The sequence below is a fragment of the Dermochelys coriacea genome, chromosome 27 (genome assembly GCF_009764565.3).
Source record: "Dermochelys coriacea isolate rDerCor1 chromosome 27, rDerCor1.pri.v4, whole genome shotgun sequence".
Classification (NCBI taxonomy): domain Eukaryota; kingdom Metazoa; phylum Chordata; order Testudines; family Dermochelyidae; genus Dermochelys; species Dermochelys coriacea.
This window is the reverse complement of record NC_050094.1, coordinates 15,086,116-15,103,043: the sequence shown is the minus strand read 5'-3', so window position 1 is coordinate 15,103,043 and position 16,928 is coordinate 15,086,116. Positions and strand designations below refer to the sequence as shown.

The 16,928-nt window shown below is 52.4% G+C and overlaps 2 long non-coding RNA genes across 2 annotated transcripts; both read right to left on the bottom strand.

Moving 5' to 3' along the window:
• Window positions 1-8,671: 8,671 nt before the first annotated feature.
• On the bottom strand, window positions 8,672-10,850 carry LOC122457640. Its single transcript, XR_006277287.1, has 3 exons — window positions 10,638-10,850; window positions 9,726-9,891; window positions 8,672-8,849 (listed from the first exon to the last, which is right to left on the bottom strand). It is a non-coding gene; the product is annotated as an uncharacterized LOC122457640 (long non-coding RNA).
• Window positions 10,851-11,118: 268 nt separating this feature from the next.
• LOC122457641 lies at window positions 11,119-16,702 on the bottom strand. Its single transcript, XR_006277288.1, has 3 exons — window positions 15,964-16,702; window positions 12,719-12,916; window positions 11,119-11,260 (listed from the first exon to the last, which is right to left on the bottom strand). It is a non-coding gene; the product is annotated as an uncharacterized LOC122457641 (long non-coding RNA).
• Between the last annotated feature and the right edge of the window lie 226 nt (window positions 16,703-16,928).

Below are 16,928 nucleotides of genomic sequence, written 5' to 3'. Positions count from 1 at the left end.
CCTCACCCCACTTATTTTAAGATGGACTGAGGTGTATTAAAACTGATAACAGCAGGGAGGGTTTTAAACATGGGATTGAAGCAAATGCTAGTTGCCTTGTGTAGGCGAGAGCAGGAGAAATGTACCCTGGGGAGGACAACCCATGCTGTGCTGTGGGAAATCGGGGCTCCCTACAATGTCCCTTAAAATAAAACTTTGTCGCTTATGTTTCATGTGATATTTCCATCCAACAAAGGCGGTCACCCTACCTGGAGGGGGAGGCGCTAATGGTGGAAGTTAAGGGTGGGGGTCTCAAAAGGGCAAGTGGTGGGGGAAAAGGGGTGTCAAGATGCCCCCCATGTCACTAAGCATCACCAGGAGTACCCTGCCAAGTGAGATGGGAGTCCTGGGACCCATTTAGGGATCTAAGGGCCTTACAGACCCTGGGCTGGGAGCTGGCGGTTGGGGCCAGTGGTCCCTGCTGATCCACTGCAGCTCACCAACCTGCTTGTGCTTGGCTCAGACTCATCACAACTCACTGGAAACCCAGAAGGTGACACGGAGACTCTCAGCCACCTCTGTGACAATGGAAGAGCCGCCTTTCAGAGATCCACCCTCTAGCCAGGGAAAAAGAGAGGAGGTCTTGAGCCCTTGAGCCCTGCTCTGGAACCCGTTTGCTTGAGAACCCATCCAACAGACAAGAAATAAACACCCTCTACAACAAAGAAACCCTAAACCCACCCCAAGAGTCTGACCCCGTTCTTCTCCCATTAAACCTGATTTTTTAGCCATTTAGATGTCACAGCATTGATGGTAACCTAGAGGATCACCCGTTTTGTTGGTTCTGGAGCCAAACTCATTGCATATACCGGGGCTCCTTGCATTCCTCCGTTCCCTCCCCCCACGCGCCTTCTGTGTCACCCTCCCGTTCTCCTCTCTTCAGGGACCCCCTGCAATCTCTCCCCACACGCTCCCTCATGCCAGGGACTCTGGGTGCCCTCCCTTCCCCTATTGCCCCTCTGACACATGGAAGGGGCTCTTCATGCCTCCCTGCTCCCATGCCCCTCATACCAGGGTTCCCTTTCCCACATGCCAGGGATGCTGTTGTGCACCCCCATTCCTCCCACTATTCTTATTTCTTTTCTTTCTGCTCTGCTAACCAGATGCCAGGGGCTCCATGAGCCCCCGTCCCCGCATTTCTCCCCTTTTGTTTTTTTCCAGTTTTTCCCCAAATCAACAGGGGTCTGCTCATCGGTGCTTAGAACATTCCCTAAACCTTCGGAATTGATCAGATCCAGTATTCAAAAGTCATCGCATTACAGACAGAAAAAGGCCCTCAAGTCGCTTCGCCAGGCCAAGAAGCCTCTTGGGCAAGCGACTGTCTTGTCTGGGGCTTGCAGCCGACCTATGGAGCACCTGCAGCAGCTTTTCAGCCACCTGGAGTTGGGCGCGTGACGCTTCTCGGCAGAACAGGCCAGTAGTGCTGGAGAATGGGCTCCGGGCTGGGACAGGATGCGCAGGTGACACTGAGGGAATGGGTCCTGTGAGCGCCGAGGCTTCTCCATCTCTAACTACTATGTCCCTGCCTAGAGATGAGCTCCGGGAACAGCCTTTCCCACCTGGCCTCAGCCCTTTCTGAAACCGCTTCTTTCCACACTTAGGTCACCTTTCTTAATGCTTCAGAATACATTTCTTCTCCCTGCGTGGCCCGGGCCAGGCCTTGGTACACACCCTACCTCCTTATCTCACTACAGAAACAAACCCAAATTCCGCTGATAACCCTCTTCTGCAGCACCATGTCACATCCTTGCTATGCCAGGCTGCAGGACTGTGCCCCGCTCAGGTGCACGGGCCTGGGGAATTCCTGTCTGAAGGGGCCTGCGCCTGGGGGGGCTTGTCCAGGGCAGGGGGTGAGATCAAGGCAACAGGAGCTGTCGGGTAGGGGGAAGAAATCTGCCCCAGGGATGATGCTCTCTGGGGCCTTGGGCAGAATCTGCTCTAAGTCCTTCCATGACAGCAGCAAAGATACTAAAGAAACCTACTTTTAAAAGGTCCAGATAAAATTTCTGAGTTCAAGCGCTGAAGCAGGAGCTCCAGGTGTCCCCAAGAAAGACAGGGGAGGCGGGCAGTGACCAGATACTATGGTGATGGGTGCACTATAAACAGTAGGTAGATTAGATTCATAGATACTAAGGTCAGAAGGGACCATTCTGCTCATCTAGTCCGACCTCCTGCACAGCGCAGGCCACAGAATCTCACCCACCCACTCCTATGAAAAACCTCACCCATGTCTGAACTATTGAAGTCCTTAAATCATGGTTCAAAGACTTCAAGGAGCAGAGAAGCCTCCCTCAAGTCAACCATGCCCCATGCTACAGAGGAAGGCGAAAAACCTCCAGGGCCTCTCCAATCTGCCCTGGAGGAAAATTCCTTCCCGACCCCAAATATGGCGATCAGCTAAACCCTGAGCATATGGGCAAGATTCACCAGCCAGATACTACAGAAAATTCTTTCCTGGGTAACTCAGATCCCATCCATCTAATATCCCATCTCAGGGGATTTGGCCTATTTACCCTGAATATTTAAAGATCAATTACTTACCAAAATCCCATTATCCCATCATACCATCTCCTCCATAAACTTATCGAGTAGAATCTTAAAACCAGATAGATCTTTTGCCCCCACTGCTTCCCTTGGAAGGTTATTCCAAAACTTCACTCCTCTGATGGTTAAAAACCTTCGTCTGATTTCAAGTCTAAACTTCCTGGTGGCCAGTTTATACCCATTTGTTCTTGTGTCCACATTGGTGCTGAGGTTAAATAATTCCTCTCCCTCTCCTGTATTTATCCCTCTGATATATTTATAGAGAGCAATCATATCTCCCCTCAACCTTCTTTTAGTTAGGCTAAACAAGCCAAGCTCCTTAAGTCTCCTTTCATAAGACAAGTTTTCCATTCTTCGGATCATCCTAGTAGCCCTTCTCTGTACCTGCTCCAGTTTGAATTCATCTTTTTTAAACATGGGAGACCAGAACTGCACACAGTATTCCAGGTGAGGTCTCACCAGTGCCTTGTATAACGGTACTAAAACCTCCTTATCTCTACTGGAAATGCCTCTCCTGATGCATCCCAAGACCGCATTAGCTTTTTTCACAGCCATATCACATTGGCAGCTCATAGTCATCCTATGATCAACCAATACTCCAAGGTCCTTCTCTTCCTCCATTACTTCTAATTGATGCGTCCCCAGTTTATAACTAAAATTCTTGTTATTCATCCCTAAATGCATAACCTTACACTTCTCACTATTAAATTTCATCCTATTACTATTACTCCAGTTTACAAGGTCATCCAGATCCTCCTGTATAATATCCCGATCCTTCTCCGAATTGGCAATACCTCCCAGCTTTGTATCATCTGCAAACTTTATTAGCACACTCCCACTTTTTGTGCCAAGGTCAGTAATAAAAAGATTAAATAAAATTGGTCCCAAAACCGATCCCTGAGGAACTCCACTGGTAACCTCCCTCCAGCCTGACAGTTCGCCTTTCAGTAGGACCCGTTGCAGTCTCCCCTTTAACCAATTCCTTATCCACCTTTTGATGTTCATATTGATCCCCATCTTCTCCAATTTAACTAATAATTCCCCATGTGGCACGGTATCAAATGCCTTACTGAAATCTAGGTAATTTAGATCCACTGCATTTCCTTTATCTAAAAAATCTGTTACTTTTTCAAAAAAGGAGATTAGGTTGGTTTGGCACGATCTACCTTTTGTAAAACCATGTTGTATTTTGTCCCATTTACCATTGACTTCAATGTCCTTAACTAATTTCTCCTTCAAAATTTTTTCCAGGACCTTGCATACTACAGATGTCAAACTAACTGGCCTGTAGTTACCCGGATCACTTTTTTTCCCTTTCTTAAAAATAGGAACTATATTAGCAATTCTCCAATCATTCGGTACTACTCCTGAGTTTACAGATTCATTAAACATTCTTGCTAATGGGCTTGCAATTTCAGGTACCAATTTCTTTAATATTCTTGGATGAAGATTATCTGGGCCCCCCGATTTAGTCCCATTAAGCTGTTTCAGTTTTGCTTCTACCTCAGATATGGTAATATCTACCTCTATATCCTCATTCCCATTTGTCATGCTACCATTATCCCCAAGATCCTCTTTAGCCTTATTAAAGACTGAGGCAAAGTATTTGTTTAGATATTGGGCCATGCTTAGATTATCTTTAACCTCCACTCCATCCTCAGTGTTAAGTGGCCCCACTTCTTCTTTCTTAGTTTTCTTCTTATTTATATGGCTATAGAACCTTTTACTATTGGTTTTAATTCCTTTTGCAAGGTCCAACTCAACTCGACTTTTAGCCTGTCTCACTTTATCCCTACATGTTCTGACCTCAATTAGGTAGCTTTCCTTGCTGATCCCTCCTGTCTTCCACTCCCTGTATGCTTTCTGCTTCTTCTTAATCACCTCTCTACGATGCTTGCTCATCCAGCTTGGTCTACAACTCCTTCCTATTAATTTTTTCCCCTTTCTTGGGATACAGGCTTCCGATAGCTTCTGCAGTTTTGATTTAAAGTAATCCCAGGCCTCCTCTACCTTTAGATCCATAAGTTCTTCAGTCCAATCCACTTCCCTAACTAATTTCCTTAATTTTTGAAAGTCAGCCCTTTTGAAATCAAAAACCCTAGTTGCAGATTTATTTTTGTTAATCCTTCCATTCAGTTTGAACTGAATTAGCTCATGATCACTTGAGCCAAGATTGTCCCCTACAACCATTTCTTCTATGAGGTCCTCACTACTCACCAAAATTAAATCTAAAATGGCATCCCCTCTAGTCAGTTCAGCAACTACTTGATGAAGCAAAAAGAAAAGGAGTACCCGTGGCACCTTAGAGACTAACAAATTTATTAGAGCATAAGCTTTCGTGAGCTACAGCTCACTTCATCGGTGAAGTGAGCTGTAGCTCATGAAAGCTTATGCTCTAATAAATTTGTTAGTCTCTAAGGTGCCACGGGTACTCCTTTTCTTTTTGCGAATACAGACTAACACGGCTGCTACTCTGATACTTGATGAAGGAATCCATCAGCTATCGCATCTAGGAAAATCTGAGCCCTATTATTATTACTAGCACTGGTCCTCCAGTCTATATCTGGGAAGTTAAAGTCTCCCATGATCACGCAGTTTCCATTAGTATTTACTTTATTAAAAAGACATTAAAAAGGGCTCTATCCATATCCAAATTAGATCCCGGAGGTCTATAGCACACCCCAAGCACTATCGTAGGAGAGGCCCTACTAGTTTTCTTCCCCAATGTAATTTTTGCCCAGACGGACTCTGTCTTATCCATTGCATCGCTTCTTATTTCTTTACATTCTACCTGATCATCATAGATAATTATGATGATGGAGTGGCAGCTACTCCATCATTAAGAGAAAAGGAGTACTGGTGGCACCTTAGAGACTAACAAATTTATTAGAGCATAAGCTTTCGTGAGCTACAGCTCACTTCATCGGATGCATTTGGTGGAAAAAACAGAGGAGAGATTTATATACACACACACAGAGAACATGAAACAATGGGTTTATCATACACACTGTAAGGAGAGTGATCACTTAAGATAAGCCATCACCAGCAGCAGGGGGGGGAAAGGAGGAAAACCTTTCATGGTGACCAACCTTCCACACAAACTTCCTCGGGGCTGGACTTTACAAAAACTAGACAAGCCATTTACAAAACACACTTTGATTCTCTACAAAAGAAAAAGGACACTAAGCTATCTAAACTACTATATGCCACAAGGGACCACAACAATGGTTCCCGTAACCCACCCAGCAATATTGTTAATCTATCCAACTATACTCTTAGCCCAGCGGAAGAATCTGTCCTATCTCGGGGCCTCTCCTTTTGCCCCTCCACCCCCACGAACATGATACAGTTCTGTGGTGACCTAGAATCCTATTTTCGACGTCTCAGACTCAAGGAATATTTCCAACACACCTCTGACCAACATTTTAACCCACAGAGACCTTCCTGCCAACACTACAAAAAGGATTCTGGGTGGACTCCTCCTGAAGGTCGAAACAGCAGCCTGGATTTCTACATAGACTGCTTCCGCCGACGTGCACGAGCTGAAATTGTGGAAAAGCAGCATCGCTTACCCCATAACCTCAGCCATGCAGAACACAGTGCCATCCACAGCCTCAGAAACAACTCTGACATCATAATCAAAAAGGCTGACAAAGGAGGTGCTGTCGTCATCATGAATAGGTCGGAGTATGAACAAGAGGCTACTAGGCAGCTCTCCAACACCACTTTCTACAAGCCATTACCCTCTGATCCCACTGAGAGTTACCAAAAGAAACTACAGCATTTGCTCAAGAAACTCCCTGAAAAAGCACAAGAACAAATCCGCACAGACACACCCCTGGAGCCCCGACCTGGGGTATTCTATCTGCTACCCAAGATCCATAAACCTGGAAATCCTGGACGCCCCATCATCTCAGGCATTGGCACCCTGGCAGCAGGATTGTCTGGCTATGTAGACTCCCTCCTCAGGCCCTTCGTTACCAGCACTCCCAGCTATCTTCGAGACACCACTGACTTCCTGAGGAAACTACAATCCATCGGTGATCTTCCTAAAAACACCATCCTGGCCACTATGGATGTAGAAGCCTCTACACCAACATTCCACACAAAGATGGACTACGAGCCGTCAGGAACAGTATCCCCGATACTGTCACGGCTAATCTGGTGGCTGAACTTTGTGACTTTGTCCTGACCCATAACTATTTCACATTTGGTGACAATGTATACCTTCAAATCAGCGGCACTGCGATGGGTACCCGCATGGCCCCACAGTATGCCAACATTTTTATGGCTGACTTAGAACAACGCTTCCTCAGCTCTCGTCCCCTAATGCCCCTACTCTACTTGCGCTACATTGATGACATCTTCATCATCTGGACCCATGGAAAAGAAGCTCTTGAGGAATTCCACCATGATTTCAACAATTTCCATCCCACCATCAACCTCAGCCTGGACCAGTCCACACAAGAGATCCACTTCCTGGACACTACGGTGCTAATAAGCGATGGTCACATAAACACCACCCTATATCGGAAACCTACTGACCGCTATTCCTACCAACATGCCTCTAGCTTTCATCCAGATCATACCACTCGATCCATTGTCTACAGCCAAGCGCTACGATATAACCACATTTGCTCCAACCCCTCAGACAGAGACAAACACCTACAAGATCTCTATCATGCATTCCTACAACTACAATACCCACCTGCTGAAGTGAAGAAACAGATTGACAGAGCCAGAAGAGTACCCAGAAGTCACCTACTACAGGACAGGCCCAACAAAGAAAACAACAGAACGCCACTAGCCATCACCTTCAGCCCCCAACTAAAACCTCTCCAACGCATCATCAAGGATCTACAACCTATCCTGAAGGACGAGCCATCACTCTCACAGATCTTGGGAGACAGACCAGTCCTTGCTTACAGACAGCCCCCCAACCTGAAGCAAATACTCACCAGCAACCACACAACAGATCCACTAACCCAGGAACCTATCCTTGCAACAAAGCCCGTTTCCAACTGTGCCCACATATCTATTCAGGGGACACCATCATAGGGCCTAATCACATCAGCCACACTATCAGAGGCTCGTTCACCTGCGCATCTACCAATGTGATATATGCCATCATGTGCCAGCAATGCCCCTCTGCCATGTACATTGGCCAAACTGGACAGTCTCTACGTAAAAGAATGAATGGACACAAATCAGACGTCAAGAATTATAACATTCAAAAACCAGTTGGAGAACACTTCAATCTCTCTGGTCACTCGATCACAGATCTTAGAGTGGCTATACTTCAACAAAAAAGCTTCAAAAACAGACTCCAACGAGAGACTGCTGAATTGGAATTAATTTGCAAACTGGATACAATTAACTTAGGCTTGAATAGAGACTGGGAATGGATGAGTCATTACACAAAGTAAAACTATTTCCCCATGGTATTTCTCCCTCCCACCCCACCCCCCACTGTTCCTCTGATATTCTTGTTAACTGCTGGAATTAGCCTACCTTGCTTGTCACCATGAAAGGTTTTCCTCCTTTCCCCCCCCTGCTGCTGGTGATGGCTTATCTTAAGCGATCACTCTCCTTACAGTGTGTATGATAAACCCATTGTTTCATGTTCTCTGTGTGTGTGTATATAAATCTCTCCTCTGTTTTTTCCACCAAATGCATCCGATGAAGTGAGCTGTAGCTCACGAAAGCTTATGCTCTAATAAATTTGTTAGTCTCTAAGGTGCCACAAGTACTCCTTTTCTTTTTGCGAATACAGACTAACACGGCTGCTACTCTGAAATCCATCATTAAGGATGCAGCACTGTTGTCACTGTATAATATTAATGCTTTCCTCGCTCCCAGGAGGTAGGTCAGGGACGGTGGCTATTTCTTGTCTTGTCTTTTCAACACATAATTTTGAATTCTCCTGTTTGTATGACAGACAGTGCGAATCCTTCTTGCTGAATCCTGGACTGGTCTGGGGGAGGGGGGAAGGAGCAGGTATCTCACGTGCGGAGACACAGCCAAATGGCAGCTCCTCTGCTGCTGGTATTCACAAAGAAGGTGACATGACAAGCGTTAGAGAGGAGAATTTATTGAATCCAAAACCTAGAGCGCAGTATTGCAGGCAGAGCCCAGCAAATATAAAAAGGTCACTCATGTGTTGGTGTGCGTGTGTTGGTGTGCACAGCAGCGCAGCGGCAGGAGAGAGTCAGTGCATCACTGTGAAGTACTCAGAGGCCGAAGAGATCGTATTGCCAAGACTCCACCTGAACAGGAAAGGACCAAGGTGGAATCAGTCAGTGCTAGACTCCAGAAGGCAGAAGGCCGGTAAGAGAGAGTTACCGTACACACTGGGGCAGAGCATTGTCCCACTGAGTCTGGTATCCCGCTTCCCTCTGCACCAGCTCCGCCCCTCAGGCCCATAGAGCCTGTTATTCTCATCGTCTCCAGGATCCTCCCTCCTGGTGTGCGGACCAGAACGTAGACTCCTCTGGTCCAGGCTCCGCTTCCAGCAATGGCTTAGGCCTGTTAGCTCACAGAGACATAAACCCCCCACAATGCCTGGTCAATCATAAAAATGGTCTGGAAGTTTGCATGTTTAGTTTCTTATGGAACAATCACCAGGACAAGACGGGTGTGGCACCTGGGCCTGCCTTCCCTTGCACGGGCTCCCTTCCAGTCGAACTCGAGGGCTCTCAGGGTAACACTTTGGTGCCTGTTATACTCCATGTGCTTGAGAAGCAATGCAGAGTGGGGGCCGAGGCTTGGGGCAGAGCAGGGCTCAAACAGTCACCATGTGATGGCTGGGAAGCAAACAGTGGAACAACTCTGTCTAGTCCTTGCTTGGGGTTTTCACCCTGAGCGCTCTTTGCAGACATTGCTGAGTGAAGCCCCACCCATATCATCATCCCCATCAGAAGCGCAAGGCCACACTGCGGACAATAAACCTGCTGGCTCCTGGGTCCCAGTCCCACTTCCACTAGCCCACGCTGCCTCTCTGGATGTTCGGGTAACTTGGACTAATGACAACAGAGGGGACAAAATTAACTGCCCACGTGATGCTCACAGGGGCCCCTGCATCATCTGTCTTATGGTGCCAAGCCAGCCGGTCCTGAGCAAAGACAAGGAAAGGGAGCAATTACCTGCCATCAGCTCTTCCTAGTCATCTACCCCCCTCTTGGGGGCCACCAGCTCTCATTCTCCCTGGTCCCCCAGGTTGCGATTCCTCGTGGACAGCACGAAGGCTGGCGCAGTTTTCTCTTTGTGGATCCCTCTGCTGCTGAAGTAGCTCTGCAGGGCACTTAGGAACTGTGGGGGAAACCAGGCCTGACTCAGCTGGTGCATTAACAACCTGAGTCCTGCTCACTGCTAGTGCCTGGTCCACAGGGCCCGCGGGGAGCTGCTCCCAGTCCTGGGGCAGAGGGGCTGGACTCCAAGTTCACCACATGGTTCGCCAGGTGGAACAGGGAGCAGCCTGCAGCTCCTGGCTTTGCAAGGTTGCTGGAAGTGAGCAGCTCAGGCCCACAAACCCACTTCCCAGGCCCCTTGCCTCGCTGGAGCTCACCTCCCCTGGGACAGCCAGCCCCAGGGCTCTGATACCACTGCACCTCGCTGTGTTTGGGGCTGCGCTGCCCTTAGGGTTCAGCTTGCTCCTTCTGTTAATGGTTTTCTGTCCAGCAGTGGCCGCCAGGGAGAACGTCCCAAGGGGTAACAGCTCTGGCCTTGAGGTGCCATCTGGGTTTGTTCTCATTGAGTCTGAAGGGGCTTGGCCCGTTCCGATCCCGGGGGTACCCCCCTCACCCGCTTTGTCTGGATGGGATGCTCAGAGTTCTCTCACCGCAGGGCATGGGCCCCCAGCCGCCTCCCAAGGGGACCCTGCAGGGAGCAGCAGAGGGGCTCCTTGCAGAATCAGGCTGAGGAGCCGTATCCGCTCCCAGCAGGAGGGTGACAGGCCACGGCCTTGCCCTTCTGCCTCATACAGACACACATGTTAGCACGTGACCCTTTGCTTTTAGGCCGCCATTGAGCCTGGACTCCCCGGGAAGGGGCTTTACCTGCTCTCCCCCAGACAATGCCTCCTGCAGCCCAGGAGCCGGGCAGCCCTGCAGGGCCGCCGTGGCATGAGTCATTGCAGCGAGAGAATTCATCTGGCACCGGTATCGTGGCTCATTAGTGAGGCTCTAATGCGCACTTGAAATGAAACTTCCTGAGCTCCAGAGACGGCAGAGAAAGACTGAGGCCCCTCTCAAGGGCTTGGCTAATGTAACCTCACCCCAGAGGTATCTCGCTGCCTTCGATCCCAGCCGCCTCCTCCCCAAGCCTGTGTTATGGAAAAGAAAAAGACTCTCACACCTGCTCCCCCATATAACAGCTACAAGGGAGACGTGATCAGTTATTCATCAAAAGCCTTTCCACACCCCCGCCTTGGCGGTAGCGAGAGCCGCTTCCAGCCCAGCTCAGCTCCTGCATCGTGGGAATGCCATGTGCAAACAGCCTCAACCCCCTGATCTAGGAGAGAGACCAGCCCCCCAGCTCTCTGTTCCGCGGCAGGTCCAGCATGCTCCATCTCTAACTCTGCAGGGATTAGTTCTGAACCCAACCCTGCACCAGCAGGGACAGGAGACCGAGGAAGGTGACTTGAAGCATCAGGTTCATCTCTGGAAATTGCCTTTGCTGGCTGTAACAGAAGAGAACTTGCCATGTTACACCCCGGGGGGGTGCTCAGCCAAAGGCTGGCCTGGAGCAGCATCATCATTCTCCTGGGGGTGTCTGGGCAGCGTGGAACTTGCACCAGGGATGAGAAAAGCCTTTGGCGCTGAAATCCTCACACTGCCAGGGAGAGGCAGTGCTAATAAGCAGGACTGAGCTGGAGGAACAGCAGCAGCCCTTTGCCCTGCACCAGCACCTCTCCTGAATACCTCCCAGCCAGGAATGAACAGCTCCCTGCGAGGAGGCTCGGTGGGAAAGGGACTGGCCCACGGTCACACACCCAGATGGTGACAGCTCTGGGAGTGGAATCCAAGTCCCTGCTCTGGCCACTACTCCAGACAGACAGGACAGAGTGAACCAAACCTAGGGCAGAATGAGCCCCAGGCCCTCTCCAGACCACCCATGGGCCTGCTAGGGGCTTTTGCCAGGCTCTTCACAGGCACCATCCACACATGGGACTCAGCCCTGACATGGGAGAGATTTGTTCACCCCACAGGCAGCGCGGTCGCTGGAACCAGGGAGCTGGGACCAAAATGCAGCAAGGCCAGACGCTGCTGGGAGAGATGGGGCAGCGCGTTTTCAGCTTGATGACCTGGGCGTTACTGGAGTGAACCTCAGGGCATGTCAGCACAACCCACAGATCTGGGCTGCAGGGCTCAAGCCAGCACGCTAAAAATAGCTGTGTAACTTGACATTGCGGCTCGGGCTGGAGCCTGGGCTCTGAAGCCTGGGGGGAGCATTAACGGCAGGTCGTTTTCTGCCAAGCATTAATTCCATCCTCAGTGGCAGCAGCTTTGCAGCGAGCGGGAGATTGTGAGCAGCTCTGCATGGACAGGGTGTGGACAGTGGCTATCCCTGTGGCCAGTCCCCTGCCTAACAGGAGTGTGTGTTAGCTCTCTGTTTTTTCATTATTATCCTCCTGTGGCTGCTTGTGGGACCTGCCTGCTTCCGCCTTTCCTGGCTGTGGGCTTTGCTCTCAGCATGGCTGCTAGTCCCAGCACTGCCCTGGAAGACCCTGCATGAAGGTTAGCCGAGTGACGTGATTTGTGTGAGGGGCTGCCGAGTTCTCAGCATCTCCTCCTGGAGCCTTTTACTGGGAAAAAGTCCTTACATTTCCTAAGCACAGAGTCTTTACTAAACCCTGCAGCCAGCAGGCAGATTCAGCTCAGGAGAAAAAGCAGGGGGGCCCTGCATGTCAAGCGGCTTGCTTTGATTGGAACAGTGATGAGAAGGAGCCATAAGACAGCAGTGAGGTAGCCCCAAAAAGCAGCCAGGTGACCCAGCCCCCCAGTAATTTGAGTACTGCCGAGGGATTGATAGAGCTGGTCCCAGGAGTCCCCCGCCCCTCCATCCTTTCCTAGGGGAGTGTGGGACTCGGGTGCGCTCTGTCCCCATTACAAATGGGAAACACAAAGAGGGCACTTACCTCTGCTCTTTCCTGGCGCTTGCTGTCCAGGCTGCTGAGTGAAGTGTCAGGCAGGCAGCGCTTCCCCTCCTTATATACAGCCCCGCGTTCCCGGTGGGTACATCAGAAAAGAGGGAGCCATCACCCTGCCAAGCTGCCACCTGCTTCTCAATAGGTGGTGGGTGGACAGGTATTGTTAGCCAAGCAAGTGGTGTTGGCCTTTGGGAGGACAGCGATGGGGAGGTCTTGCAGTTCATCTTCCACGCTCAGGCTGAATAGGAGCTGGTCACAGGCTCCTTCACTGAGCGGCCAGAAAATGTGAGCACCCAGTCCCCTGGCATGGGGAAATCAGCCTCCTGGGCCAGAAGAGGGAAGCCTGGGCTCTGGGGACAGTGTGCAGGTAGCCATTGCCCTTCCAGACTGGCAACAGAGGGCCCAAGTGGGCTGGGGGGCTGCCCTCTTCTCCATGCCTCGCGTGACTTGGTTTATTGTAATGGCTGGATTTGGTGCTTGTGAAAGTGAGAGGCCCACAGCGCTAGCAGGTACCAGGCATAGCTGGGCAGGGACCGTGCAAGCTACCCACCCCCGGCTCTGCTGGTGCCCCTCAATCCCGACCCGCAGACCCCTGTTATCCCAGCCCTGGGCTCCCCCTTCCCCACAGCTCTGCCAATGGACTGAGACCACTTTCTCGTGGCTTCAGTCCCAACGTTCCAGTCCCACAGGGAGGGGGCTGGTGTCACGGAGTCCCCGGGCGATGCTCTGGATCTGCTCCCTACGAAGCCAGGCTCTGGGGAGTCTCCTCTCTGGGAGCAGCCTGTCTGCAGGACACACAGCTCACCCGACTTCCCCCTTCCTGGGTCTGACCTCGGAGCATCCAGCATCCTCTGCCCCTCCGTGCGCTTCCCACAGCGAGTCCGCCCAGGCGGGGTCCTGGGGGAGCCAGAGGGTCCTGCCCCCCAACTCCACAGTCAGACGTGACTCTCAGCCAGCCAGTAAAACAGAAGGTTTATTAGACGACAGGAACATGGTCTAAACCAGAGCTTGTAGGTCCAGAGAACAGGACCCCTCAGCTGGGTCCATTTTGGGGGGCAGTGAGCCAGACAATCCCATCTGCAATTCACTCCATGTCCCCAGCCAGCCCCAAACTGACTCCCCCTTCAGCCCCTCCTCCTCTGGGCTTTGTCCCTTTCCCGGGCCAGGAGGGCACCGGCTTCCTTTGTTCTCCAACCCTTTAGCTCTCACCTTGCAGGGGGAAGGGCCAGGCCATCAGTGGCCAGGAAACAGGGTGTCGGCCATTCTCTGTGTCCAGACCCCTGCACCCACCTGTCCTCTAGGGCTCTGCAACGATCACACACCCTTATCCCACCACCTAGATACTTAAGAACTGCACAGGGGAAACTGAGGCATCCCCACACTATTCAGAGGAAACATTAAAAACAGTCCGGCTTCATCACAGCTGGCTACATCTGTATTGCTCTAGGGAGCCGGAGCCTTTTAATGGCCATGGCTCCAGGGTGAGGCGGGAGCTGCAGCCCCTGCCCTCACTGCCCACCATCAGCAGGGGCGGAGGCAGGCGTGGACATTCACCACCCCAAGATGGCTGTTCTGCGGGAGAAACGCACGAGGCCCAGGCTCGGGCCCCAGAACAGACGACCAATAAGAAAAGCAGGAGAGCGCCCATGGGCCAGATCTTGCCCCTGCTGGAGGTGGGGCTGAGAGCACTGGAACAGCCTCTTCTGCCAACCCCCCAGACCCTGCTCTCTGCTTATGGAAACCTAGCCCACACCTGCCCCCTGGAACTGGCAGGGATTCGCAGGCCTGGGGGATGCAGGAGCCCAGACTGGCCCCTGTGGCCTGCCAATCCCTAGCCTTTGTTGCTGCCCTTGGAGGCTCTGAAGTGTCCTGGCTCAGCTCTGCCTAGCTGGTTGAGTGCCTGGCCACCTTAGAGCAGTTATTTGTGTTTCCATTTCCCCCTCCCACTGGTAAATCATGCAGCCCACGCAGCCCTAGAAGCTCACCTACATCAGCCTCTCGTGGAAGAGACAAACAAGTGGGGCCTGGGACACTGGCCCTTTGCAGGTCTGCACGGGGAGTCCTGGCTGAGCCCACCCCTCGCCCCGGCCCAGCAAGCAGGATTAGCACAGCTTCACCCGGTCCTGCCCCTCTGTGATCCCTGGAGAGCCCTGGCTGCCGGGCCAGGGCCGTGATCGGGCTGGGCACTAACAAGGCACCAGGCAGGATTTTCAGTGCTTGGAGGTGAAGGAGGGACTAGTGAATATCCCTCCCTGCCCGTACCTTCCCACCCCTTCCTCCCACCCCTCGCTGCTTCAAGGACCCAGGTGACTCTGGCCCCTCCAGCCCCAGCAGGCGGGGGCGGGGGGGAAGATGCAAGTGCCAGGGCAGGAGGCCAGAGACGGGGTGAGCCACTAGGGCTGCAGCTGGGCGCCAGGTGGCTAGAGCCTCACTGCAGAGGCTGAAGCTGATATGCAATGGGGCCCATACCGTGCTTGGTTAGCGCCAGCCCTAGCCCCAGCCTGCGGTGCCCGGCTCACCGGAGTGTAATGCAACTGCCTGGCTGGCTTTAGTAGAACGCACTTGTCCATCTGCTGCATGTGCCAGCCTGGGGCTGGTATAACTCACCTGCCTGGCAGCAGAACATGCCAACAATGCCCAGCCATCACACCGCTGCCTTGCAGCGGCAGGTGCCAGGGGGAATGCCCCCACCCCCGCTCCCCCAGCCTGCCGATGTGTTTGCTCTGCCACCTGTGACAGGCTGCGCTACAGCCTGCACTGGTGCCATGCAACAATTGCTCGGCCTCCGGGAAGAGGGACCCCCTGGGGTAAATTCCGAGTCATGCCAGAGCATGACCCCTGGGGCCCTTGCACTGTCTGCCCTGAGCCGAATCTGACCCCGCAGCCACACAACGAGGAGCAACAGCCCCAGCCCCATGGAGCGGCCAGGCCCGAGGGACCCGCTCAGAGCCAGCTCAGGCTCATCTCCGAACCAGGGGCTCACGAGTCTGCTTCTCACATGCCCAGTAATAAGCAGCCCGTCTATTGCCGGAGCATCTGCCATGCAGCGGGAGCCCCGCATGCTTTACTGACTCCAGAGATGCAGCTACTCCTGGGGTGGGGCAGAGCGGCCATTCTCCATCCAGGGCACAGCATCAGATTCCTTAGGCGGGGAAACCAATAGTGACGGCTCCAGCCCTGGTGCGAGAGGAGCTGATGCCGCTGGGCTGGGCTTTGGCTCCCACACGATGAACCTTCCTTACAGGAAGCGCGACAGGATCTTCAGGGCCCAGGAGTGGTGAGGACCCAGGTGTAACAGCTCCTCTGACAGAAGGCAGCTCCAGCATCGTCCCCTGCTGGGCTGCCAGTCAAGCCACCCACAGGCTGCATCTCGCCTGCTTGGTGCCGTGATGGGGCCCGGGCCCATATTCAGAATCGGAGCATCTAGTCCTTCTGGTGGTGAAGACGACCTTCAAAGGTGATCATGACATCTGCCTGTGTCTGCAGAGAGCCTGAAACAATAGCTCGGCGAGGGGTGAGCTCCCCCATGGCCCTCAATATGGTGCTTCACTCCGAAGTTCAGCCATGACACATCAGTGGAAGCATCACTCTAGCATTGCTGAGCCCACACGTAGAGGAGGCAGGTGTGAGGGGAACTGAAGCCCACGTGGGGGCAGATGGGATCTGCCATGGGGGAGGAAGGGCAGAGGGAAGAGAGGAATGACGCACAGGACATGGGTTGGGGGGCTGGAGAAGGGAGAGAAGCAGTGAGAGCGGGAGCTTAATGGGGAGAGATTGATACTGCATAGGACAGTCTGGTTCTGGGGCATCAGAAAGAGCAGTTCTCCCCTCGAACCTGCCAGGGGCACCAGCCCCGCTCTGCGGGGAAAGGGGGGCTAGGAGTGTTTAGTCCCACACGTATGGCCCAGCCCTCAGGAGAAATGAAATACAGCCCTCTGCACCTCCCCATTCCACTCCTGTGCGGAAACGAGCCCAGCGGAGAGACTGGTGCCTGCAGCACCAGCCCCCACTGCAACCTGGGGGGTCTCCCATGCGGGGGGCACAGAGAGAGCAGGGGGTCGGGGGAGCAGTGGAGACAGGAGCTAATGCTGAGGCCCCTCCTGCAGTGTGGTTCACGCCAGAGAGCTGCTGCTCCAAGCTGACTGGTGCATGAAGGTGGCTGTGCCCACCGGGCTCAGTGCCACATGTAAGGGCCAGG